The sequence below is a fragment of the Calonectris borealis genome, chromosome 7, assembly GCF_964195595.1.
Source record: "Calonectris borealis chromosome 7, bCalBor7.hap1.2, whole genome shotgun sequence".
In the NCBI taxonomy this organism is placed as follows: domain Eukaryota; kingdom Metazoa; phylum Chordata; class Aves; order Procellariiformes; family Procellariidae; genus Calonectris; species Calonectris borealis.
This window is the reverse complement of record NC_134318.1, coordinates 17,285,196-17,311,797: the sequence shown is the minus strand read 5'-3', so window position 1 is coordinate 17,311,797 and position 26,602 is coordinate 17,285,196.

Below are 26,602 nucleotides of genomic sequence, written 5' to 3'. Positions count from 1 at the left end.
GTCACAGTCTATTCTCTCCCTGCTTGATGACTTCTATGACCCTGCTACAGTCAACCCAGACCTTCTTGAAAGATGGTCTTCTGAAAAGATGTGATTTACTGAAAAGATGTGACAATATAGTCATCAATTACCATGACAAAGGCTGCATCAAGTGCAAATGTTTTGCCCTGTGCCAGGAGTCTGAATGACGGATGATGCTGCAGTTTGGACCCAAACACAGAGGTCCCTTACCCTAACCACTTTTCTGTAACCAATATTTGGTTCAAAACCAAATCCCATTTCTAATCTTTCCTTTTCTGAGAGCAGAATAACCCAGAAAATTCACTGGCAACCTGCATTACTCCTTATTTGCTGCTGAGGTTTTTCCAAGAAGATGGAAGGGGTTTTCCACTAGGAAGATATTACTCAGAGAAAATACAGCAAAAGAGCCTTAATCGAGACTTCCAGCTTCCAGCAGCCAGCTGTCACTCAGACACAAGGAAGCATTGGCATGCCTTCTACAGGGGATGACATACTTCCACCTGAAGGAGTCCCAGTCATTAAATGGACCAGAGACTGACTGATGAAGTGCCCTATTGGCCAAATACATAGTGCTAAATAGCACTCTTACTGGAGTGACGTCTATGGTCATCCTTGGGAGGATAGACATACTACAGAGGCCACGTACTACAGAGGCCACATTAGCATGGGTCAGGGTATCAAAAGCTTTCTTTGGGCTGATGGCCATTCTTTGGTTGGAGGAGGCCCACAGCCATATTAGTATGCCAGATATTTCAGTATTCTCCTCCCTGGAAATATCAGGGTCAAAATACAGGATACCTGTCCTCCTCTTTTGGGATCATCTACCATCTTAAGCTCTATAGCAACTTCCCTGATAAGGATCTACAGTGGTTGCTCATTCCCGAGGCAGGAATGCATGCAAATCTAAGTAGGAGTGACTATTCGTAGCCTTATTGTCAATTTTGCTGTTTATAACTCTGACACAAAACTGCTTTTTATCTAAGACTCTAAACCAAGTTAGTCCATGAATGAAAGTGGCTGTTTCAGAAAGTGGCTGTCTCCAAAATATGTTCTCAGGAGTAACATACCTTGTTGAAAGGAAGTACCTACACCACCTCCCGCCTCAAAACTGCCTCCCATCCCTGTCCCTTGGACAAGAAGCTGACAGTGGACCTAGATGCTGATGTGACAGTCAGGTGTGTGGAAAGGATGCATGTTCTGCCTGTGCCATAGAACCATTGAAAAGACACTGTGTGGTTCGGAGTGGCAGGACATTTTGTGAAGACATAGTGGTGAGGGCCATGCCACAAAGCCCTGTGGGACATGGACTGGTGGATTCAGGCAACCCCTACCAGGGACACTCTGGGATATGGTTCATCCAACCCTTGGACCATTGTTTAAAGGCCCTGAGTTACACTTCCTGGATTTCCAGCTAGGAAGCATGTAAGAATCCTGAAGATCATTCCACAGACTAGGTATGGTTAAGGCATTTGGCCTTGAGGATACCATCACAGATGCTATAAAGGGACAGCTGGGACACAGCCAGAGCTAGGTTCCCATCTCAGTTAAAGGGCTAAAGCTGGGCAATGTCAGTACTCCCAAGTGACTAGCCAAATATCACAAAGGAAGATCACTGGATGCAGCTGTGACCAGGATAGTGGAAGCTGTAAGAGCTCTACAACTGCTTCAGTAGTATATACCCCGGACAGGACAGTATGGAGGGGGAGCTCAGCCCCTTTTTCTCTTCTAGCAAATCTGTGCCTGCCCTTCTTCTCCATCCTCTCAGCAGTGCTTTGTTCCAAATTATGTTGCAAAATTTTGGCAGTACATCTAACTTTTCATCTTATCAGACTGTCTCACTGTCCTGGTTTCGGCTGGGATAGGGTTAAATTTCTTCCTAGTGCTGTGTTTTGGATTTAGTACAAGGAGAATGTTGATAACACACTGATGTTTTCAGTTGTTGCTAAGTGCCCTCCTAGTCCAAGGACAGCTCCCGTGCCTACTGACTGAGCTAGGTACACAAGATGGGAGGGAACATAATCAGGACAGCCAGCCCAGCTGGCCAATGGGGTATTCCATACCATGTGACGTCATGCTCAGTATATGAAGGGTAGGCGTGATCCAGGAAGTACCGATCGCTACTTGGTTATCGGTCAGCGCGGGTGGTGAGCAATTGCATTGTGCATCACTCATTTTGTATATTCTATCATTATTTATTATCATTATTCTCCCTTTTCTGTTCTATTAAACTGTCTTTATCTCAACCCACGAGTTTTTCTCACTCTTACCCTTCCGATTCTCTCCCCGTCCCATTGGGGGGGCGGGGGGAGTGAGTGAGCGGCTGCGTGGTATTTGGCTGCCTGCCAGGTTAAACCACGACACTCACAGTCACAAATTCTATGATCTGTGTACATTCCTCAGGATAACAGTATAAAACAATCAAGAAGGGAAAAAATGGGTAAATGTAATGTGCCTTGTGAATGAAATATTGGCAGAATAGGATGTGTTGGATCTTGCTTTTCTTCTGCCCCACAGGGGAGAAACTGAATTAATTCATCATTTTGCTTAAGCATGGAAGAGGGCACCATTAAAGAAAGCTTAGAGGAAAGAGAATTAAAATGATAGGGCACAATAATTTTAATCACTTGGGCTCAGCTTCATAAAAAGAGGTGAAATTCCTTTTCATTGGTCTTCAGAGTACGTGGATTTCATGCATGATTCCTCATCGACTTGTCTGCTGTACATAATTAAAAACTTTGTGATTTTCTTTAACATAACTCAGTGAATGCTGTATTGAGAAAGATCTGCACTGTTCTGGTATTTTTCTTCTATCATTTGTTCACTGCTACCCTCCAAGAAAGTAATAATTATTTAAATAAACACATACATACCAGAGTAAGACAACCTCCTGTGCAGCAATACTAGCTGTTCCTGACCTGGCAAACAGATTTGCTAGACTCAAGAAACGCATTCTTATTAAATAGAAAGGGGGTGAGAAGTGGAAGGGATAAAAAAGCAACACCCAGAGTTCTATTGAAAAAAAAACGTGGGTTCTTTGTAACAAATGAACAGTAGTGAAAGGAGCAGAGTCAGATTTCTTTAAACAGGCAATCTCTGAGCCCCATCAGAGGAGGCAGACCTTGTCCCTCCAGTAGAGCTCAGCTATTTCTAGTCCTCTGGCCTTCTCCTGAAACACAGCTTTGTGACAAAGCTACTGCTTTGTGATATTGCTTTACCAGCCACTAAACTGGGACATGGAAATAAAAGGATTAGTTATGCAGATGAAATAGTTACACAGAAGCTGGCACAGAGGATACTCCTTATGTAGGATATAATGTCAGAATCGATATGTGAGCATTAGACCCTGAACCTGGGTTAGTGCTGGCCTTTATCTTTTGCTATTTGCCATCATGAGTCTTCCTCAGGTACTACACTGTCCTAAGCAAGTCTCTGAAAAGGGATTCTCAGTAAGAGGGCTAGACTGTATGCAGTAACCACAACTGGAAAAAGAAAGACTATCTTGATGTCCCTCCAAAACAGGTGTGGGGAACAGCAAGCCATCAAACTTTATCAACATTATCAGCCTCACTTGCCTTCCTACAAGTCAAAAATGAGCCAGTAACTGCTATATGCATAAACCGTACATGTATGAAAGTGTTAAGTATGATTAGCAAGTAGATAAGTTTATGTGAAATCTAAGCGTTATTGTATCATAAACAAAAAAAACCACTCTGGGATTTGAAAGCCCCACGAGAAGATGGCCTACTTAACCATGAGGGACCAAAAATCTGTTTAGGGCTTAGTGAAGTACCCAGCAATCATTAGGTGACTCCTTTTGCTACCTTGGCAAGAGTTAACATCTAAGTGGCATGGGCAGAGTCAAGGAACAACCACTGGGATGATTAAAATTCCTTCCTGTCTGAGTTAAGGTGGGTCAGTGGGGTAAGGGAAGCCTTGGATCTGGATGGGGCCCCATGCAGGCTGCGATCAAGCCCTGCACAGCTGCTCACCTAAGGGTGTCTCTTGTCATTGTACCCTGAGGTATAGGGAGCCAGTCCTGAAAACAGTTTGGGTAAGAATGTCGGTCGGATACCACAGTTGACAGAAAGGTCTTTAGGATTTCTTCTCAGTGTAGGGGGATTCACTGTGGGTTTTTTACGTTTCTGTAATGTGTGTTGTCAACCAAATAAATGTTTCAATTATTTTAGGGTAAATAAAGACTTGTCTTTCCTTTTACCTTAATCCGATTCATAGCACTGCAAACTCAGGGTAAGAGAGGAAAAACCAAGGCACTAAGGTCTTGATCCCCAAATCCGTCATTGTCAATAGGAGTCTTCCCATTCACGTAGAATGATTTCAGAATCAAGCTGTTGTGTCTCTGTATACACACACATTTCTGTATCTGCGTGAATATGTGCTGATGTGTGGATGTGTATAATGCTCTGTGTATGTGTGCATATATGTGTGTATTTACATACACATTCTCTCAAACACAAATATATATTTAAGATTTACAGTTCTGGAAAACCCAGTGAATAATGTAAATGATTAAAGCAGATGCCTCACAGAAAATATTGTTCAGTCCTCCTCATTTAAATTCAGCCTCTTATTCACACTTGGTAATACACTCTGCCGTATGAATTATGGATTCCTGTTTTTATCTCTCACACTACACATGAATGTTTGATAAAGATTGTTTCCAATATTATATTTTGTCAAAATGCTCATCTAAAATTCAGTCAGAAATGCTTTCCAGTAATTATGCATTGACTTAGCACTATAAAAAAAAGAAAAGGAAAAAAAAGAAAGCCAAATGATATTATCATTGTTTTTCCTGAATATTTGTGCTAAATAAGACTAAGAGACTGACAGGATTTGCAGCCAAAATTCCTTATTTATACACCATCCAAATGGAGCCAAGGCAGCTACAGTATGTTTTTCACACTGCTCTACAAATGCTTCAGCCTCAGCGCTTTGTCTTGTGAGGAAAAAGGCTGCTTTTATGCTAAATTATTCGTAATGACTCTGTGAAGTGGATTAATATCCAGAAGGGGTCTAGATTCACACTGCAGAAATATCAAATTTACCTCCTTGGGGAATCAGGACAGTCTTATTATAAGGTTCCTAAGAAAGAAAAAAAAAAAGATGGGTTAGTGTCCACAATAATTTTTGCATTTATTTTCTTTTGCAGTGTGTGAAATTGCAGCTCCTGAGGAAAGATCCAACTAGAGAAAAAATAAATGTATTTTCCCATTTTAGCTGGAAACCTATGTCATGACTTATAATGCTACCCAATCTTCCCCTTCTTTTGTGCAGGGTTCTCTTCAATTTTACCAGGCTGCGCAGGGGTCAGGTGTCCGGAAGGGAATCTCTTCAGCTATATCTGCGTTCACAAGGAGGGCAGCACAGTAGGTGCATATCTGCAGCTTGAAACAGTGGCTGCTAAGGACCTGGTACCTACAGTGTGGGTGTTTGGGAAGGAAGGGTTACTTTAGATTAGCTCTAGTCTAGTTTCATGGACTGACCTCCTGTCATAAACTGGGATGCATAGGTATGCTCCTGGAGTGTGTTTCCCATTTAGTTTCATTTGAAAGGAATCCAGTGCTCTCCAAGAGCAAACCAAAGCACAGTAAATGGAGGAAACTGGAAGATCTGTTTTAAAAGGACAAGCCTTATCTCGTCTGAAATGCTGACATAAATGCACACATTGAATTCAGCAGGCTTGGGATCAGTCCTCAGGTGAGGCCATCACTCATCCTTTTCCTTTCAAGGGAATTGGGTTAGGAGAGGCTGAGGCACCAAGCAAGTGTGGTTACTGGTGTGAACTTTCTGTGGAGGAAGCATTATAATCAAGTGTACAGTAACTGGTCTTCTTGATTGCATATTACTCTTGGTTGGGGAAAACCTCCTGGAAAATTGTCCATACTGGTAACATAGTCATTTTAATTCTGTCTCTCCATCTGTGGTGCAACAAGTCCAAAAACACTGTGTATCTTTTAAAGAACTAGACAAACTGTGAACCAGTACAAGGAAGTTGTGTTTCCTCTTAAAAATTAGCAGTAATAGTGGATTTATTTTTGCCTTTCTATCTGGCACTCGCTGCTGCACATTTAGCTGGGGAATAGCCTGCACTCCTCAGCATACAGTCAGCTGTGAGGAGATAAAAGCCAGTTTTCTTTACAGAAAGAGCCCACTTCCTTTTCCAAGTGCAATTCCCATTCCTTCATTTCTGTTCACCTGTGTATTCTCCTAGTGTTATTTGAAATCCTTTCATGATTGTGTTGAAAGCCCAAAATGCAATGATAAGGAAAAGATTGAGCCATAATGGAGTAGTCCAATATTGACAAATTTCAAACATGTTTTATATAATATATCACATAAAGCACATCATTATTAATCTTAGATACATATGTGCTCCATATTACCAGAGACACTAGCCATTTTCCAATCTTTCTTCACAATCAATCCTCACAACATGTTAGTGCTATAAATGCTTTTACCCCTGCATAGCTGGGCTTGTCCAAGTTCACACATGTAGACCACCCCAAAAACAGTGCTTTGTACAGTGGAATGAAGTCATGAATAATTGAAAACGTTTACAGCTTAATATCACATGTGACTTGTTCTGAAGAAGACAACGTAAGAGAAGAGCCCAAGTGCTCTATTTCTTCAGCAGTACTTTATAGCATGCTGCATGCATACCTGTGAAACAAAAAAAAAGATTAAATTTGTATCGGGCTGTGCAACTGCTATTCTGCAAAGCAGAATGAAAAATTTCAGCCACTCACTTCCATCTGATGCATCACATTTCTTTCACAACTACTGCTATATTTTGCAAAAGTTTTTCAGGTTACATCATGATGTGTTGTCCTCTCTTAAGTTAAAATTTCTGAGTAGTTAATAGAGAGCGATCACCATTTGTTTTTCACAAGTTTAATTTGTCAATGATGATTTTGATGGGGATTTTTGTTGCTGTTTCTTGTTTGTCTTTTGAATTACTCTGTACGGTCAGTAAAGCCCTAGACATCTGCCGCAGTAGAAAAGGAATGGTCTTTTACATTGTGATGAAATGTGAAGGATTTTCCTAAATGTAAGAGGCATACGTTTTGTACCTGATAAGGCCTGCTTCCTTAAGAAAAGGGGACAACAACTTCTAGCTGTAGATTTCTCAACTGGGATATCTCTGTCCTAACCACAAATACTTCTGCCACTCTTTCCAGCAGACTTACAAATCTCAGTCGAATCCAGCTGCTTAGACAGACTTTCCTTCTTGCTTCCCTTGACTTTACGCTTGGGAAACTCCTGATGCAAGGCTCCTTTGGGACCAGCATGGTTGCAAAGGTAGCCCGATCACTCTTCCTTCAGCGGCTGCTGCAATGGGAAGTTCAGAAATTTCTAAGACAAGAACAAGTGCTTAAGTGGTGCAATAGCCCTATTGACTTTCTGGATGCAACTGCTATACTATATGCTTAAGTCTTTTTGTATAGCATTTTATTAGAAGCTCCATTATGGAAGCCATTAGCACCTTTCTACATAACAATATGATGACAGGATTTCTGCCTGTGGTTTCCAGAGGCATGTTCTTCAGGGAGTGCCACAACTAACATAACGTTAACAGATCTGTGTGTGAGTGTACACGTGTCTATCCATCTGTTTAATAAATGCTACACATCAGTTACTCCAGCTAAGGGAATTATTCTGCCCCATATGGCTATCACTATGACATATTTCAAGACAAAATACTACATATTTGAAGTGTCAAGTCCTTTAAAAAAGACACACTTTGTTCTAGTTTTGGATATCCATGGATACAAGCACAGATGCCGTCAGGATCTCTTAGGAAATAATTAAAGCATGAAAATACTTACTGAAGTCAGTATTTTCACCTTGCAACCAGGAGAAATCACCTCTACTTCTTAGGCCGGATCTACCCTAGTGATCTTATGGGAAAGTTTCACACTAAATGGTTATTATGTTTGCTGAAGGCATTATTGGCATTAATCAGATGTATGCCATCAAAGCGAAGCATCCCAGGGCATGACACATAATGCCTAGCATGACAACATTTTAAGGTCAATAAATACTTCAGTGACAATGTAGTTGTATGTGGGTCTTATGTATCTGAATGGGTGACCTGAATATACTCCGAAACAGAGTTCACTGATGGGAAAAAAGCTCAGAACATTCTGTCTCTTGCATCTTTTCTGTGTTGCATCACTCCGTGTTTTCCTCTTTTATTTTGGAAATGAGCAAAATATTTCTGGTATCAGGCCAGATCCTCAGCTGGAGTCCATCCACACCATTCCAGATAGTAGTAAAATAGAATTATGGAATATTATACCAAAAATAATCTTGCCCTGCACACCAGTAATTTATCCGCTATATTTTTTGCATCAGTAACCATAAGAAATCATTATTGGTTCCTCTTCCACTGCGTATTTGTACTGTGGTTAAAGATGAGTTACTGCACAGTTTGGGTTAATGGAGGCATATTCCCCTGAGACAGAAGTACACACTAGCTTTAAGATGGGGATGGGTACTTTATTATGGTCTATGACTGATTTCAATGCTGCTTTATCATCTGCCAGCATGCACACACAAACTAATAAGCTATTCACTGCTTTTTGCCCCTGAGGGCACCTTTCAATAAGGCAAGTCATTGATTTTTACCATCAGACACACAGACCATAGGCCATTCCCTGTATCATTCTATCCCCAGTGGTGCATTCTGCAGGGGAAACCGGTCATTTTAGTCACACGCATGCACATTCACACATGCACACACGCTAGCCGGCAATAATCTAGCTCAGATGCCCAGATATTTACTTTGCCTCCATTAGAAGAACTATTGATATTAACCTCTTCCGCAATCCTGTCAGCATAATTTTTATTAAAAGTACTTTGATGTAATGCTGAGGCCTTATACAAAGGGCAGAATATACTTTTTTTCCCCTGACAGCATGCTTCTAGTACATAAATCAGCCACTGACCATCACTGCCACTCTTTCAAGCATTCCTAGCAGGGAGCCCAAAGACTGAATTGAAGTAATGTATATAATCATAGCCAGTGCCTTTTAGGTTACTTGTATTTCTCCTAGGTCTGAGAGGGTCTCTCATGGCATTCTGTGGTGCTGCCTTAAAACTTTTTTCTGTTTTATAGACCAAGAGTACTTAAATTTTATGACCTAGCTCACCCTATTTAAAATATAAAAGGCACAACGTGGATCATTGTGGTTTTAATCACTGCCACTGTCTTTTACTCTTGCTCTGATAACGTGCTTTAAATCTATCAATTTAGCATCCTAAAGCTGCCCAGACCAAAAGAACACAGATGCTTAGCTCGTATCATGCAGAATAATTCAAATTTCAATGGGAGCATGCTGATGTCCTGCAGCTGAGGATGGGGTCTGGCCATCTTGTAGATATTTCCCACTTCATTTACACCCCTCTTCAGCAAGCTGTCCTTGGGAAAATAGCTGACATACCAGTTAGTGTCTCCTCCCCAGCTGCAAAGACGTAAAGAAGAGAGCCAGGACAGCAGCTCATCGTTCCTTCCCATCCCCTCTTCAGCCACCTGGCCAAAGCAGCAAAGGGAAGGGTTAGTTCAGTACCTGGTACCCCATGATGATGAAAGCATCCTGGCCTGTCTGGAAAAGTGAGCTCTAATGGCCTTAAGCTATCTTAACTTCATCTGAAATCCTAGTGACAATTTCTTCTGAGCCACTTGGGCACAGAACACATGCAATCCCAGAGGTTTCACTTCCAGTGAAGTAAAGCAGCTTTTAACAGCTTTAGTGGTTCATGAAAAAAAGGCCTTAAAGCCATATGATGTGGATTATACTTTTTTATCTGCTCTATGTATGATACTTCACAGTATCTATAGCAAATCTAAACTTTAAATAGTCAGAAGTATCACAGTTTAAAATACTTTAGGCAGAAAGTTTTCTTAGCAGCAAATAAGGATTTCCTAAAAGAAGGTTTTCCATAAGAAAAAGTCAATTATGTTTCTGATGAAAATATTGAAACTAAATATTGCAGTGAGGTACTTCGAAACTTCTTATTCAGAGCTTTCTGGAATTTTCTTAAATATTTCTTAACAGCCTTTCAGATTATAACTTTGCACTAAAAGGCCCACAACAGAAAATAATTCTGAATGTCAACATTACTGCAGGAAGTAAGCTAGCATTTATTTTTCAGCCATCTCTAAGATTAATTAACTAGCTTGATGAATTATGTTTCCATTTTATACACAGCCTTGTTTAAAATTCAAAATATACATGTAGCCTGTATTAAGATCTACAATATTAAATTGATAACTATACTGTCAACTCTTCCATGATAATACTATATGCATTGAAACAAAGAAGCTTTATCCAGTCTGTGGATATACTGTGAGCTTTGATCCCTATCCTCCCATAGGGGAGGGGCTCTACGTATTAAAATGAAGGGTTCAAAATATAAAGATTTTTACGTAATGAAAATCATTTTTCTACAACAGGAAAAGGTGCTTTAAAGTGCATCAGGTACATACATCTTTCAAAATGTGTTGGAAATCTAGGCAGAAAAATGCATGTGCAGTTGAGCATAAGCATCTCAGCAGCTAATTGCACATCCTGGTGCTGTGAGGTTATAAAATATGGTTCTATTGCAATGTAAGTTTACAACATAATTTTTATATACAGACCTGACTGTAAACGTCTCCTTTAGTGTTGTATTACATGATCAAATGGTCCTCTCTGACCTCAAGAATTTATGAATTTTGTTGTTTTCGTAAGGAAAATTTCAAGTTCTGCTTATCCAAGGTTGGAGAGAAGGAATACCTGTTTGGAGGAGAACTAGAAAATTGAGATATTTACGATAGTGGTGTTGAGAATGAAACAAAAAATCAGAACTATCCCAGCTCATAAAACATCAGTAGAAACGTGCTTCTTCAAACTTGATATCAGAGGATCACTATTTTTTCTGATAGTGTCTCTGAGCAAAGCAGCTAAGCCTCTGATTGCTAATTAAACCATTGCAAAAAGCCCTTAAACGAAGCCCCTAAAAGAACCCCCATGCCTGACTAACAACTCAAATCTCAAAGGCTTTCATAATTGAAAGTGGAAGAGATTAAATTAAGAAAATATTAGAGAGTTAATGAATGACAAAAAATTTTATTTGGTCTGTTTATAATGGAACAAAAATCAAGAGGTTGTCTCCCGTAGCCATGGGAGGGCATGCATTTAAATACCTGTCAGAATGTACGTTGTAAAGCAATAACTGCACGGCCTCAGACCCACTGTCCAGCCAGACAAGTAACCTGTATCCTGCAAGGACCAGCTGTACCTTATTTTCTTCTTATTTTGTCTGGATTTGTAAAAGAGCTGTTTAGTCCTATTCCAAGCTGTCCCTTAAGATCTGTCTCAAGGGCTCTCGGAAAAGAAGCATTTGAAATTCATACCTTTGGTCCTTCAGTTAGGACACATGTTCCAGCTCCCCTTTCTGCCTCTCACGTATGCAGCAGGGTGCAAAGGCCTCCCGTGGCTCTGATTAAGGTATTCCTCGCTTCCACGCAGGCATGCCACGCACAGCTCATGACTGACAGCAGCTCTGCAGAGCTCAGTGCTGGGGGAAAGTGAAGACTCATACGTCTCTTCTAAGGAAAACCTTTAGTCAGCTGCTACAATGCAAGTGCTATTCTTTAGGGGTATTTCTAGTTGAGGTGATAAATGAGTGGCAAGTAAAATAAACATAACTTATTGCACGTGTCCTGCTCTTAGAAAAGTACAATGCAAAGACCACAGATGTCAGCCTCCCTTCTTCTACAGTTGAGTGGAAGCATAGTGGTGGAAAAACAGCTTACCCAAATACATAAATATATTGTTATTCCCAAATAGAGTATGATCCCTTTCTCCTTCTGCAATATCACATAGTCTAACCCTGATTTCCTCTTTTTACCTTGTCTTCCTTTACTGTCAATTTTGCCTCCTATAAGTAAGCATCATCAGTTAGATCTTGCTAATGGAAAACATTTGTGTGGATTTAGAAAGGCCTTTGCTGCTGATGAACTTTTGTCAGCACACTCCTATTACTTCCTAAACTCTGTGGGTGTTTGTGTGTGTCTGCATTTGGAGTTGTGGGGGACGTGGAAGCTTTGATGAAATGCCATGGGTGAAACGCCTGGCTGAGCTGTCAAGCATGTGCCCAGGCAGGGAAATGGTGAGAGCTCCAGACCCACTTCTCACTTCTCACAGACTAGGTGAAGCGAGGTTTTACGATGGTGGAATCCTGCCCTTGCTGATAACAGACTGCGACATACTCCTCCCTCCCATTCTGGAGCAAACCAAGTGACAGAGCGAACTGAGCCTCCCACTTGGATTTAATCCTCCTAGGGAGCATTTTGTATACAATCTCTTGGTCCGGATGCTTTGTGAGCAAAAGGTAGCCCCCCTAGATAAGCTCTTTTGGCTGAAATTGCAATCAGTTTCCAAGGTCTACAGAAAAGGCATTTGGATTGAGCTGGAGAAAGATTGCATTTTATTCTTTTTTCTTTCTTCCTTTCCCCTTCAAACAGCAACTGAGTACTCGGTGCAGTGGGTTTAACTTCAGTGAGGATAAAACTGCTGGAGAAAATGGTCTCACCTGAACCGTTTACCATCAGTGAGCTTTTGGATCTCAGAGAAGCCCTTTCCCTGCAGGTTGCCAAAGATGAAGGCAAACTCTTTAAGGATTACTCACTTATCAGGCTTCTGATGTCTGAGCCTGGAAAATGTGATCTATGACCAGTGGAAAAGTGGCAGAAGATTTTCTTGGAAGTTCCAGAACTGCCTTTGCTGTAGACTGCAATTGCCCTGTAATGAGTGTCCTAATATCAACTCCTTTTGTTCAGAGCTGTCTTTTCTCTTAAAGGGAAAAGAACTCTGCTCACAGGTAAAATTCTTTGAAATGGGAAACAACTTTTTTCTGAAATCTGCTTTGCATTTAAGAAAAGGAATGTTTCAACATGATTTTAAACATCCCTCCTCCTCCTAACTCCATTAAGGACTAGATTGTGTTCTGCCCTCCACTACTGACATGGAGTTGTCACAAGCATCTTGCACTGTCATAGAGGTATCTTAGCAGGAAGTAATCACTTATTCCTAAGGTGTGTTTCAGTTTTCTATTACTATTTTGGAAAGTCTCATGTCATGCAATTGCAGAGTCAAAATCCCTGTGAGACTTCAGTGGAGGTGCTTTGCAGGTAGACAGAAATTCAATGTCAAGCTGTCAGATGTAAGGTAGGATTGCTCTCCTGATTTCAGAGAAAAGATGCTGATATATAGCTGATAAGGAGCTGGCCCCAGATCTGGAAAAGAGCTGGTTTGTCCTATCCACCTGCCGGTGCAGAACTGTTTCAGAAAGTATACATCTGAATGATGTGTCAAATTATTCTTCCATTTTTCATGTGACAAAACTTCATCTGTTTTCCTGGATGATTATTACACAGTTGAACAAGTCTCACCAGTCCTGGTGACACTGATGAGAGCGTCACAATATTAGACTGAAATTTCCCCTTTATCAATTCCATCAAATTATTTTTAGTGGAAATAAATTGAGCTGCTCGAAGAATTCTTCACTTGTCTTGCTGAACATCACCCTCCAAGAACCACAGCCTTTCTCTCACAGTTTGGCCCAGTTAGGCAGGCTTGGCTGGTTCAGAAGCACCTGGCACCTTTGCCTGTGTCCATGAAGTGCTTGGACAGCACGCTGCACCTGCACACACCAGGTGCAAGTCATGTCCCTGCGACGTGGCATGGCTATGCCTGTGCAATTTCTCTATATACAGCATTTGCTGCGTGCAAAATGTACCTGCAGATAATCTCTGGAAGTAGCCCCACATAAGAGGAATATATTAAACAATAGAAAACGATAAAGACAAAACAGTTTAAAGGTACTTCTAGCCTTTGCTTCAAACACGTGACTTCACCCAAACACTGTAAGTGTGGGGTGTCTGCCCACAGAAATGGAGTTAAGAGAGGTCAAAAATTCTTGAAAATGAAAGAATCCAGGCTTTGCTGGGTAGGTGACAGAAGTGTGTGTGCCTCACTGCAAACTGAAAACAGCTACTTTGAGTTTGGATTGTTAAATCCAAAAACCAACTTTTATGTTTTGGATTTAACAGCAGCATCAAAAAATATTTCAGCCTGTGAAATGGTACCTTCAGAGAAGGTTGCATGTCACATCCAAGCTGTGTTCTTTCTACATTTCTGCTAGAAACTTTGTGTCAATGCTGTAGTATAGCTCATAACAGTTTGCGTCAATGTGACACGAAGTGCAGTGCCTATTCTTACTGAAGGATCCTACGTGTAATGTAAAAGAGAGAAGCCCATGCATCAGCAACAGGACTTTGTGATATATTGATTCTGAGGAAGCCAGTATGATCCAACTTATATATAGTTCTCTATAATTGTACTGAAACCCCCCCTACAGTCCATGAAGAAGAGCTTTTTTCTGCTCTGGCCAAGAATTTCCTAGTTTTCAAGTGTAACATCAAGTAGACAGCCCAGAAGCAAGAAGGGATCCAAAAGCCTTCCCTTAAGTGGGATATTGGAAAGAAACTTGAAGCATTTTCAAGAAAAGGAAAAAGTCCATTTCCTAACAGCTGATTGTTCTGATTATTTTTTTTTACTGGCTTGTAATGTCTCCAGTGACTTTAATTTGACTTTTCAATATGGTGCACTCACTGGGCTCTATTTTTCTTCTTAAAAATGGGGCTGTTCATGAGACAGGTTTTCCCAAAGACTTGCAGCTTATTTAGTACTCAGTCACCCTCAGATGAATATTTTTAATTATGAGCATCTGGCTAAATCAGAGGCTTACGGAAAACACATATTAGATCATCTTGTGCAACTCACTGGCAATGCAAGATTGTTCGCTACAGGACATCTTCTAGTGCTTTGTCCTATCCATCCTAAATCAATAAATCTCATTGGATTCCTTCACTTCTCTTAAGAGATTGTTTTATAGGCTAGTAAATCCTGGTGTTGGAATTTTTTTCCTAATATTCATGAACCCAAAAAATATCTTAAGTAATTTGAAAATGTTGACCTTTTTTTTTTCCCATTATGCTTCTGTGGTGCAATAGAGTGGTTCTTACTAGGATAGTAATTTTTATTGCAATATCACAATATTAAGGTATTATTTCTAATCCACCTGTGCTAACTTTTGGGTTGTTAGAACAAATTAATGCAGATTTGGAAAACCATTTAGTGATTCCAGAGCCCTCCGTACTGTGGTTCTCTCAGTGCCCTCCCTCAGGCTTGATTTCTTTTTTTTTTCTTTTTTAAAGTCCAGTATTACAGTTTCCATTTTAGAAGGCTTAAAAACTTAATCCTACTGGAAGTTTTGGCTGACATTAGTGAGAACGGACTTTATCCACATAGTGTACACTTTTGGAAATAGTCCCTATCACTTTCCTGATTGCAGTGCAGGAGTGCTTTTCTCCGTGGTACATACGTGGTGCCACGTTCTGCAACAGAATAACCCCTCTGGGCAGGGTATTCCTTGTCATTTAGTTCAAGGAATTCTCTGTCTGGTAACTTCACTGTACTGGAGTCCTTTTTATCTTAACCTCTGAGTGATTTTTTTTTTTTAGTTCTCACAAAGAAAAGACTTTTTTTTTCCTCATTCGCTTGTAATTTCATATTTCTTTTGTCTGTCAACAGAGAGAAAGGGAGAGTTCAAAATAGTTTACTGGCTTGCTAAAAATACTGATAATTTTGATCAAAACGAAAGGGTCAACATGTTGTTTATGAATGATGTAACCCATTTCAGAGTAACTTTTTAAAGTTAGTGACTCTAGCTGCCATTGATTCCAAGTGTTCATTTCATGAACATTATATTTTCAGTCTAACTGTACTGGCAGGAAAAAAAAAATCCAGCTAAAATAAAGTACCCATTTATGAGGGACTTGGGCTCTTGGGAAGGTGAAGCCTGACCCAGAAGGAAGGTATGCTTTTTTTCCTATCTTAATGCCTCAGCCTACTTTTTACATCTTTACTGGATTAGTTTTACTTTCCCTGATGCTTTCTCTGTTTTTTCACTCCTACTTTTTTATTTTCCTTTTTTTTCTTTTTCATCTTTATGAATTGCATAAAAATTGATGCACATATTTTACCTTATCTCCTGAACTGCAAAGCCCAAATGAGTTTGGAATGACACAAAAAGTTAAACAGTTTGTAATCAAGAGAAGGGAATAAATGATAGGTGCATGTAAAGCTGTGTAGCTTCATGAAATGAAATGAGGTTGTTGTGCTTTCTATTTTTAAGAATCTTTATTCTAATTTGAGGCTAGATAGCAACGTTTACCCTGAATTCATCCTTGAATTAAATCCTATGGATTTATACTAAGGGCAGATTTCAGCCTGCATGTTTTTAGAGTAGGTTGGTTTACCGCTTTAGTCGTGAGGAACGCTATGTATTTCCTCCTTTTCCCCTTCATTTTACCTGTTTTAAATTCTAGTGGGACAGTTCACTTGCCATCACAAGGAGTGTTTGACAGACCAAAATAAAGTTGTGCCAAACTGTTGACAATATAGCACTGTGCCAGATCATACACTGCTTCTACCAGTGGCCACATCTGGTACTTTCCCTTGGTGGTTCTGCTGGTAGACTCGATAGCTCTGATTCATTTTCTATTATTATCTTTAGGGCAGGATACATACTTTCCTGCTGCCTCTTGAAATCTTCATGCCTGAAAATAATTCAAAAAGGTTTTAAGCTAGAGGTTCCTAAACAGGAGTTGATTTTCCAATAGCTTGAACTTTGATTGATTTTATCTTTGAGCTTATTAGATAGCCAGATCAAGATTTGTTCAGTCCTCATTTTTGACTTAATAGCTATATCACAGCTAGAGTCAGTTCCCAGCTGGAAAAAATCTGACTAGCACCATTGAACACTGTACAAAATCTTGACGGTTTTCTCCATGATACAAATCTATGGGTACAAGTTTCAGTCTTTCCAATCAACAACAAGTGCCTGTGCTCTTTCTTTGAAACTCAGTAACTAAACTTCTGCAGGTCTCTCACTGGTGAGAGTACAGGAAATATATCCAATGCATTCAGAAAATATAGTTTGTTTTGTTTGTTTTTAATTGGAGGAATTGAGCTTGTAAAACGTAGTCAGGATGGGGTTGTTGGTAGGCTGACAAACAACCATTTGACTTTATCTTCAAATTTCTTCCCTTTTCTTTTTCCTTCTCTTTGGAGCTTAATGGTTACCTCTGCATCTTAACATGCCCATTTCCTGAAAAGATTTTTGCGTTAGTTTCATACTGATTTTGGCCCTGAAATTAAAGAGTCAATGCATCTTCACAAAATTAAGGAAGTCATTGCAGAGAAAGACCAAATAGATTTTTTAAAATGCAAGCAATATTTTTATATATTAATATGGGTAAGAGGCACTATTATTAAAAAGAACAGCTTTTGCATAACTTAAAAGGATATGAATATTGTGTAGGTCTGAACCTCACATTAGACTTTCATAGCTGAATAACTGGGTATAAATTGTAGTCCATTTCTTTGTGCAGTATCTGTAAGAATGGGGTCTGGTATCACAGGGTTTCCTGGGAATACAATCATGTATGTGTCTGCCATTTGCAGACATTGGTATAAATGTATTGATATAAATGACTACAAAAGGTGCAAGACAATGGGGAATGACATGCTACATGTCACAAACTATTTCAATCTTCTTGTGCTATTTAAGCAATTTCAGTCTGGTTGTATCCCTTGTGACTTGGGGCCACATCTTCCTCCTGAATTAACTCTGCTGGCTTAAAAAAAAAAAAGCTTCTCTAAAAAAGGACGATGGTAAGTGAATGCAGAATTTGATGTATGGTGTTCGAAGTGTTTCAGTAAAATGTAAAATATTAATAGGTTAATAATTTGCATTGACTTATAGTCAGATTACTTTGAAGAAGGTCTTCTGAATTATGACTGTTCTCGATTAATTAAAATAATACACAAAAGGGTGAATACAATAAGTGCTAACAATATTAAGTAATCTCCTTGCTGTTTCTCTCAAGTGGAAGAAGTATGAAAACAATCTTAGCGGCATAACTTCTCGATAAATTTCTTACAGAATATGGGCCAGACAAGACTAACCCCAAATACTGCAAAAGCTCATTTACAGTCTGTGACAGCACTGGACAGCCTTATTCTAGAAATCATGAGAAAGTGTTAATTTAACATAAATCTAAGCTTTCAAAATAATTTGAGTATAATCAGGGGTCCATAATGTAGAATTCATTGAGGATCATCTATCATTATGTTAAAGGGAGACTAGGCAGGGATCAGAAGTACTAGTTGTCCCAGTGCCCTCCCTTTCACCCCTAGCATCAAGCTCTATTGCACATTAAGCTTCTTACAAGTCTTCTGTATTTTTCAGCTGTTGGTCCTGTTACAAATCTCTCTCTGCTTTGTAACATCACAACCAGCTCCTCTCTACACAGAAAGCCTGTCAGGCCTTCTCAGCATTCGTTCTGTGCACTGTGCTTACAGACACGGGGAAGAGCAAGGAAAAGATCTAGTTAATGGCTGTATGTGAAACACTGACTGCAAGCACATTGGTTGTAATTTTTAGTACTCTCATTGTTTTTATATACAAATAGATTTAGGAAATCCCCTGTAAATTTGAGTATCTCGGACTCTTTGCTCACCAGATGAAGAATATTTTTACTGTGTAGTTAGTGTATGAAATGCTTACTAGCATGAAAGTTTTGTGAATAAAATGAAAAAAGTTAGATCCCCTAAGAAGGAATAGACTGTTTAAATAGCTCAATCATTCCTGCCACTGAAAAACATCTGCAGCATCCCTCAGATAGCTCTGAGGGGAAGGTTAGAGGGGGAATTGGAGCAGTAGTCATGAGCAATCCGGATTCATGTTTCTGTATGTCCAGTCATGGAAAGCTAAACAATATGAATCTTCAGACACCTGTTTTTATAAGAATGTTAAATGTAGTTATTTGTGAAGCATTCACTATTAAATAAAGTGCCAGCAGATGGCATTGAAGAATATATGTCATCATTCCTGTTTCTTGTAGAAGTAATAAGGCTTCATGTCACCATGTACCGAAGATTGCTTCCTTCTCGCATCTCCCGAATATTGTACGTAGGTCCACTAAAGCAGGCCAATTTACAGCAGCTGGGGACGTGGTCTTAGATGTAAGAAAAGTTAAAAGGCTCCAAACTCTCTGTATATGCTAAAGTTTTTCTTTATCAGACACCTCTGGACACAGCCATCAGATGGAAAAATCCTGACTTGATTGCCATCAATAACTGAGAACCATCGCAGTGGCACAGATCTCCTCTTGTTTCTTAGTGTCTGCTATGGTTGTGTACTGTTGATCTCACTGCCAGTAAATTGGTTAATAGCTCTTAAGTCCCTTTTAACGATGCTTACTCCAGATTATGTTTTTGCCATTTCTACTTTATGTTTGTAGGGTGAACATGAAGGACAAAAGGCAAGGGAAAATAGAGATATATAAAAAAGACAAAAGGTAGACAATGAGAAAAAAGAAATGGGGAAACAAAAGGCTGAAAGATAAATAGCAGAGCAAAAAAATGCTGAGAACATGAAGATTTAGTCAGAGATCTCACTTTGATTACAAAAAGTGGCTGAGTTTTAATTTGGATTGGTCTTAGTTAGTAAGTCTCAGTAAAGCCTGATCGATGTTGATTCCCTTTTGCAATCAGCTCCAGGGATGATTGGTGGAAGAGACTGCACAAGAAAATGGAAAATACAGAAAATAATATAGTAACTTATTTAGATGGTTGGAGAGTTGGAAAATATAGATGCTTCAAGAAAATAACATTGAAGATATTTCCTTTCGATTTGTCTTTCTAGACTTACGTCTTTCCCATTCCCTAAATGCACCTTTTTTCTGTCTTGGTTCTTTCAGTCTCCATTTTTCCACCTTTTTTTTTTCATGGTTTGCATCTCTCTCTCTGTTTCTTTGAAGGTAAATAGACAGGATCTGCATTTTCTGTTGGTTATTTTTCTCCAGATTAAAAGGTTTGTACAGCTCCACTTTGAAATCAATAGTAAGAGCTTCAAATATTCATCTCTCAGTAAGCGGAGAAGGTCTAACAGAACACTGCAGATGAATCAAAGGCCACTGGTTGTATTTACTGGCTGTAATAAAATGAAAATATCTGCTGGTTACTCTCCATTTTTAATGGTGATGGGTGATTTCTTCCTCCTCGACTCTTGAATCTGAATGGTTTTCAAATGCCAAATCAAACACCCATCCAGTGAATATGCAAAGATGTGTATGTAGCAGAAGAAGCCACTTGCAGATTGCTTTGTTTAAAGTGCTTTGAGAGGCGGGGTTGCCCAATGGGGAAACAGGCTACAAACTAATTAAGAAATGGCATGTTTCTTCTTCCTTGACTTAAAATTCTCCATAGAATTTTTTCGCTATTAAGCACTTCATAAGATCCCAAGTCTGCTGAACTTTGAAAACTTGCAAAAGGCTTTCTTATGGAAGTTTTAATTAGAATATTTTCCATTCCAGCTAATGACAGAAGGGGTGCATGACCTATGATTGGTCTTCTAATCATCTACCTAACTCAAAGATATAAAATTAAAGTTGTGGGGTTTATTTTAAATCTGTGCAGGGAGGTTCTACTAATTTTTTTCCTGTTTCATTTGGGATATTTTATAAGGAAGTGAAGGAAATCCCAGTAGTTTTACAGCACAGCATCATTCAGCAAGCAAAGGTGTGAAGTGTTGGATTTATTGTGGCTTTTCATACTCGCAGAAAATCAAGCTGGCATCTTTAATGCAGACACAGATGTCAGACATCTTGTGAAGAGAACCAACATGCTGTAGTATGATTTACTTGGCAACACAGTGCAGCAAAAAAAGGGAAAATTGTTTGGCTGTAGGATAGACAGTTGATTTGAATGTACCTCCTAGCTAAACAGTTGCACTGAACTGATTATGTTATCACAAGTTCATCTTCCTCTCAGAAAGCACCATGTCCCCATTCCATTTCACACGGACTCCTTGTTTTCAGCGTTGTCATCCAGTGACCTTTGTGTCCAATCCTGTAGTGCCAACAGGGGTGAAATTTTAAAACATATTTTCAGTGATTAAGGAAAAGGTTAATTAGAACACACACAATATGGTTTTTGACAACATATGGAGGAGTGGGGACCATTAAAGAAAAAGGACCACGAAAGCCTAAATAACATTAGCTACATTGTATAAATGGAAATATTAAGGAAAATATATTAGTTTACTTACTTCTAAGTCCCTCAATAAGGAGAGGAACAGAGCATAATCATCTATCATGACCTGTTTCTTTTATTCATTTTAATAATTTTTTCTTTATACAGACACTTGGGTCTGCAGCTTCATTTCTCATCCTTCAGACCCAAACCCCACTTCTGCACAGGGACAGCAATTCTGTCAAATCTCAGAGCTTCTGTTTCAATGTCATGTTTGACTGGTCTTGTGTTCTTCTGGTGCTACATTCACATCTCAGGACATTTGCCAGACAGTTTGTAGCATCTCTCCTTTCAAAGGTTCATGTGCTAGATGCAGCCTGGCATCCTGACACCAGACAAGCGGGATGGAGACCACTGGAAGGAAGGGTCACGGCACTGAACCGCAGCTGAAGGCCGGACTCTGCACTTGTGCCAAAGGCTTCTCTCAAGTCAGCAACAAATATGACCCATCACCCTTGACTCTAGAGCAGTCAAATGACTTCACACGTTGAAACCTCAGAAACTGAGACCTGAGAAGAGCCATGCTGAGCCAGGATACTAGACAGGACTAGACTGGATTTTCAATTGTCACCCGCAACACCATCAGCACCCACAGAAGTTCATAAAAACAGAGCAAGAAAATACTGTCCACATACTCTACCAGCCTTCAGCAATTTGCAGTTCAGTCTTTCCGAGATGAAATATGTTGCCTTCCTGTTCAATAGCTCTTTATGGATTTTTTCTTCTATGATTTTATCATTTGTTGAACAAATGTAAATTTTAACACCTATATTGCCCTTTTGTTAGGGCTACCAAACTTAACTATGTTGCATGATAAAGTAGTAGCTTTTCTTTCTTCTAAACCTTCTACCTGCTAGTTTCATTTCATGCACTGTAGTCCTCGTGTTGGAAAAAACAATGAATATTGATTGTCTATTTACTGTCTCCATTCCACTCATGTTTTAAATATCTCTATCATACACCCACTCAGCTGTCTCTCTTCCAGGTTAAAGAGCTGTAGTCATTACTTGTATGAAAACCATTCCATCCCTTAAATCATCTTTCTCTCTTTTTCAGTTCTACTCTGTGTCTGGTTTTGAGATGAGGACATGAGAATTTGAAAGGTTAGAAAGAGTGACCTGGTTTACATCCACAGTCATATTACATACAAACTATAACAATCATAATAAAAAATCAGGCATGAAGGTTGCAGTAGGCATGAGTAATCTAGTGTTATGACTTCTGGGATAAACCCACAAACCTTGGACTTGTTAATTTGTTTTTTTATGCTATGTTGTGTTATTTATATAATTTTATGCGGTTTAAACTAAGCCTTTTTCTACCCCTCTAATAGCTCATATCTCATTTTAATTGCTGTAGTACCTATTTTTTTATTTTCACGTATATTTTGTGCTCCATTTTACCCTACAAGCACAGCTCCAAAGTGCCTCCAGCACTGACAGCTTTGTCTCCTTTCTTCCTATCAAACGTAATAAAAATTCCATCAGCCCATAAAGGCCCCACCACCCCCAGAGCATCTCACTCTTTTTTCCTACCCTTACCATCTTCTCTGCAAAGAAACCTGTACAATTCAATTGGCTGGAATTAGACAGTCGTGACTGACAGATCTCCTGTTAGGAAATACTGTGAGATAATTCTGATCTCATAGAAGATGGACTTTCTTCCATATATTCTAAAAAATTAACAAATACAAAGCAAAGGTTTTTTTCCAAGTATCTAGGGAATGTGGGAGCAGAAATCCCACCAAGACATCAAAGAGGTTTGTCCTTAACTCTCTCGGATGCTTCTGAAAGTCCCGTCCTCAAAGCTTGTCCTAGCTGCCTGCCCTCTGAGGCAGGGTTATAAGTATACTCCAGCAGTTGGAGTGTTGTTCTCTCTAGCGATCTTGCAGGAGAGAACTGCATTTGAACTGTATGTGAACAGACTCCCTTAAATCACTGCCTGCATCGAAAGATTGGCTCAAGCCCCCTCTTCCTCCTCCCTGTTCCTTCCCAAACTGGCCGCAGCACAAGGGATACTTTGAGGAAGGACAGAGCTAAGGAAGGTTTTCACCAGCTGCTTCACATGCATAAAAGAAACTGGAATTATTTTACATTATGTAGTTAAGCATTGTGACTGTACCTTCCCCAGAAAAGGATCAAACCTGGTGAGACATAGTCTACAATCTAAGAGGATTTTTTCAGATGGGAAATTGAGACACAGTGTGATTTAAGTGGTTCACCCAAGGACAGAAAAAAGGAACAATGGCTAGAGCATTAGCTTGAGCCTCGCTGGTTTAATTCAGTGCCTTGTCAGATGCTTCTGAAAGTCACTGTGTGCTTTAAATAGAAAATTATATTTTTTCACAGCAGTATGAGGTAATTACATAAAAAGTTTTGAAGTGCTCTAGACTGTTGTGCTGGTGTTCTGGGCACGCAGCTAAGAGGAGAACAAGAGAAGTCAGACCGGGAAGTTCGTGACTTGTGGATGATTACCTTAGCTACTTAGTTATTCCTCTTCCCTTCCCCCACTGTAATTACTGTTTGTGACCAATCACATATGATGTAATTACTGTTTTATTGACACGGGGGCTTAAGCTCAGGCACTTTCTGAGGGTGAATTTGAATGTTTGAAAAGGCATTTCTGTTATCTTCCCCTTTTTGATAGGAAAATGAGAGTGTTGGGAATGAAAACACGGTTCCCATGCAGTGGGACTTACATTGTCTCAAAAAGGCTGTCTTTATCAGCCAATAAAAAGACTCCAATAAGGAAAACCATACAAAGGATCTAATAGTTCTTGGCTATTTAGAGGAAAAGAAAGGGGTGGAGGCAAAGGAAAAATAATAATAATGCAACCTTCCATTTTCTAACATGAACAGTTGGCAACACTGTGTTTTTCCAATTAAGATGATAGCATCTGGACTACTGTAATCCTTAAGGTTGTAAACTGTGTCATGTTGCCCTCTCCAGAGTGGATTCATCAGTCAGCTGGCGATAATTTATCTGATTAAAAAGAAAGGCACTGCCTATAATTTTACTGTAGGGTGGCTATTTTTTTTTTTTCCATCTCACGTGTACTGTGGGAAATAATTTGTCTAAAGCACTGGACTCAAAGGAAAAAACCTGCAAAAAAATTAAGGAAATCTCTACCTTTATCCTCCCTTCCCTGTTCAAAAATATCTAATATAAAAGAGTTAAGATGAGGGTTTAACAATTTTAAGCTGAATTTTGTCACCCACTAGATTAGGTTATTTATTACACACTGGAGTTTATTCCTACAGTGCTGCTCAGGCTAGGTGCAGAGTGGAGAGAGAAGCATGCAGCTCTGGAAGGGAAGAGCAGTGTGGCCTGCGACAGCTGCCTGTGACAGCTGCCACCGAGACAGGTAGGGCAGGGGAGAGCAGAGGGGAAAGAGAATCAGCAGCACCGAGGGGCTATGAAATCCTCAGCAGCAGCAAGAAGGGATTAGGAAGGTGCAACTTAAAAGAAACAAAGAGGAACTGGAATGAGTTTCACTGAGTTGATTGCCTCAGTCCTTTCTCTGGCATCCAGCTCAACCTTTGGATTAGAAACCTCCAAGTAATGCTGCTATCCTGCAAAAGCATAATAGTGGCTGCAGAACAAGAACTGTGTTTTTAAGAGGAAACAGTTTGGTAGTGGCTGTTTTCACCCTGCCTGTTTGAAACACTTGCAGAATTCCTTATCTGAAAAAAATAGAAGGAATCTATCAATAATTTTGGTAGCTCTGTGAGATTATGAAGTTTCTTTTCATTTCTTCTAAGTCATTTGTGTCAGGAGTTCAGAGCTAGGGTTCTAGTTTAGACAATTTGCCTGCTGAGTCAGATTTTCTGAGATACATCTGAACTGCTTAAATCCAAAGAAAGACTGTCTCTAGAAAGAAATCTATGGCTCTCATGGAGCTAACAAACGGTCCCTTTCACAAGCTCCTTGCTTGAGCCTGTAAGTATTCACACCTGTGCTGAAATGGGAATGCTTGACACCTGCTCTGAGCAGGTGCAAGAGGTAATAAAAACAGTGAAAAAGGAAAGAGAAGTTCTCCATAACTTTCTTCAGGATTCAGGTAAGCAGGGGCTGCTGAAATAATGAAGGAGGAAGGATAGCTAAACTCTTTCTAAACCTCTCGGTGTTTTTTTTATAATGTGGGATAAAATTCCAAAAAGCTTTCATATTTTCTCCCAAGCAGCTCGCTTGCACCAATTTCAGATTGTTCTTTGCTTTCCTTAGTAAGCCCTGGTACTCTTTCTTGGTTTGTGTAGTTCCCTCCTCAGGTGACTGGAAGCAGGAGTCATTGCACATGGTGCTGCTGTAATTTAATATGTTCCAAGAGGCACGAGCTATGGACATAGGTAGAACATCAACAAGTATCAGATCATAAGCAAGAACTTTGAGTGGAAGCTAAGCTCTAATGTTTTGGAGAAGAAGAAAAGCTTTGACAGGAGAAAATATGATGATTTTCATGATAGGCTATAAGTGGCAGTTGGTGTATTGGTCAGAACTGCTCTGGCAATTTCTGTCTGGCCTGTTCCTACACATCAAAGAAATGGCAATTTGAACCCAGCATTTTTTTTCCTATCAGATGCAGTAATGATGGCAAACTGTTGCATGTTATCTTTCACAAATTTTTGGAAGGACACTTTATATGTGCCTGTAAAGCAAGAGTGATGTGAATGCACAAAATCCTCACAAACGCTGTTCAGACCCCCTGGAGTTGTGGGTGTGTAGCTTCTCTATAGCAGCAGTGAGAGGGAGAGCTGGGATTTACCAGGCAGGTGAGGATCTGGGAAGAGAATTTTGTGTCTTTAATTGTGGAAAGCACAATTGTATCTGAACTCTGGCTTGGTTTGCAGAGGTGTGCTGAGATCCTGTAACTTCATATGAGCCCAAAACACAGAATAAAATGTCCTCCTATCAAGACAATTTCCTTGAAGCTTCCCAGGAATGGCAAAATTCACTTAAACACAATGATTTTGAAAAATGCAGTAAACCATTAACTTCATCCTCAAAAGCAGCCTGAGAAAGTTAGGTAAGACTGTGATCCAACATCCTTTACTGCAATGGACAAATCTAATGAAAGGGCATAGCCAGCCTTCTCTCCAGTAAGGCAATACTAGAATCAACCCTAGCCTTTATAACAATGTTTTTCTGATGGCAGAGACTGATATTCTCCTCATCATGTTACACAGACACAGTAGACTTGCCATGAACTCTGCAGGAGATGTGGGTGACACTGCTGCTTCACTACAACATAGGAGAAGCTTAACTTTGGGTTTGTGATTGCCACCCAGAAGAGCCACCATGCAGAGACCTGTGCAGCATCCAGAAGTGTTTGTGTTTTGGACAAACTGTAAGCC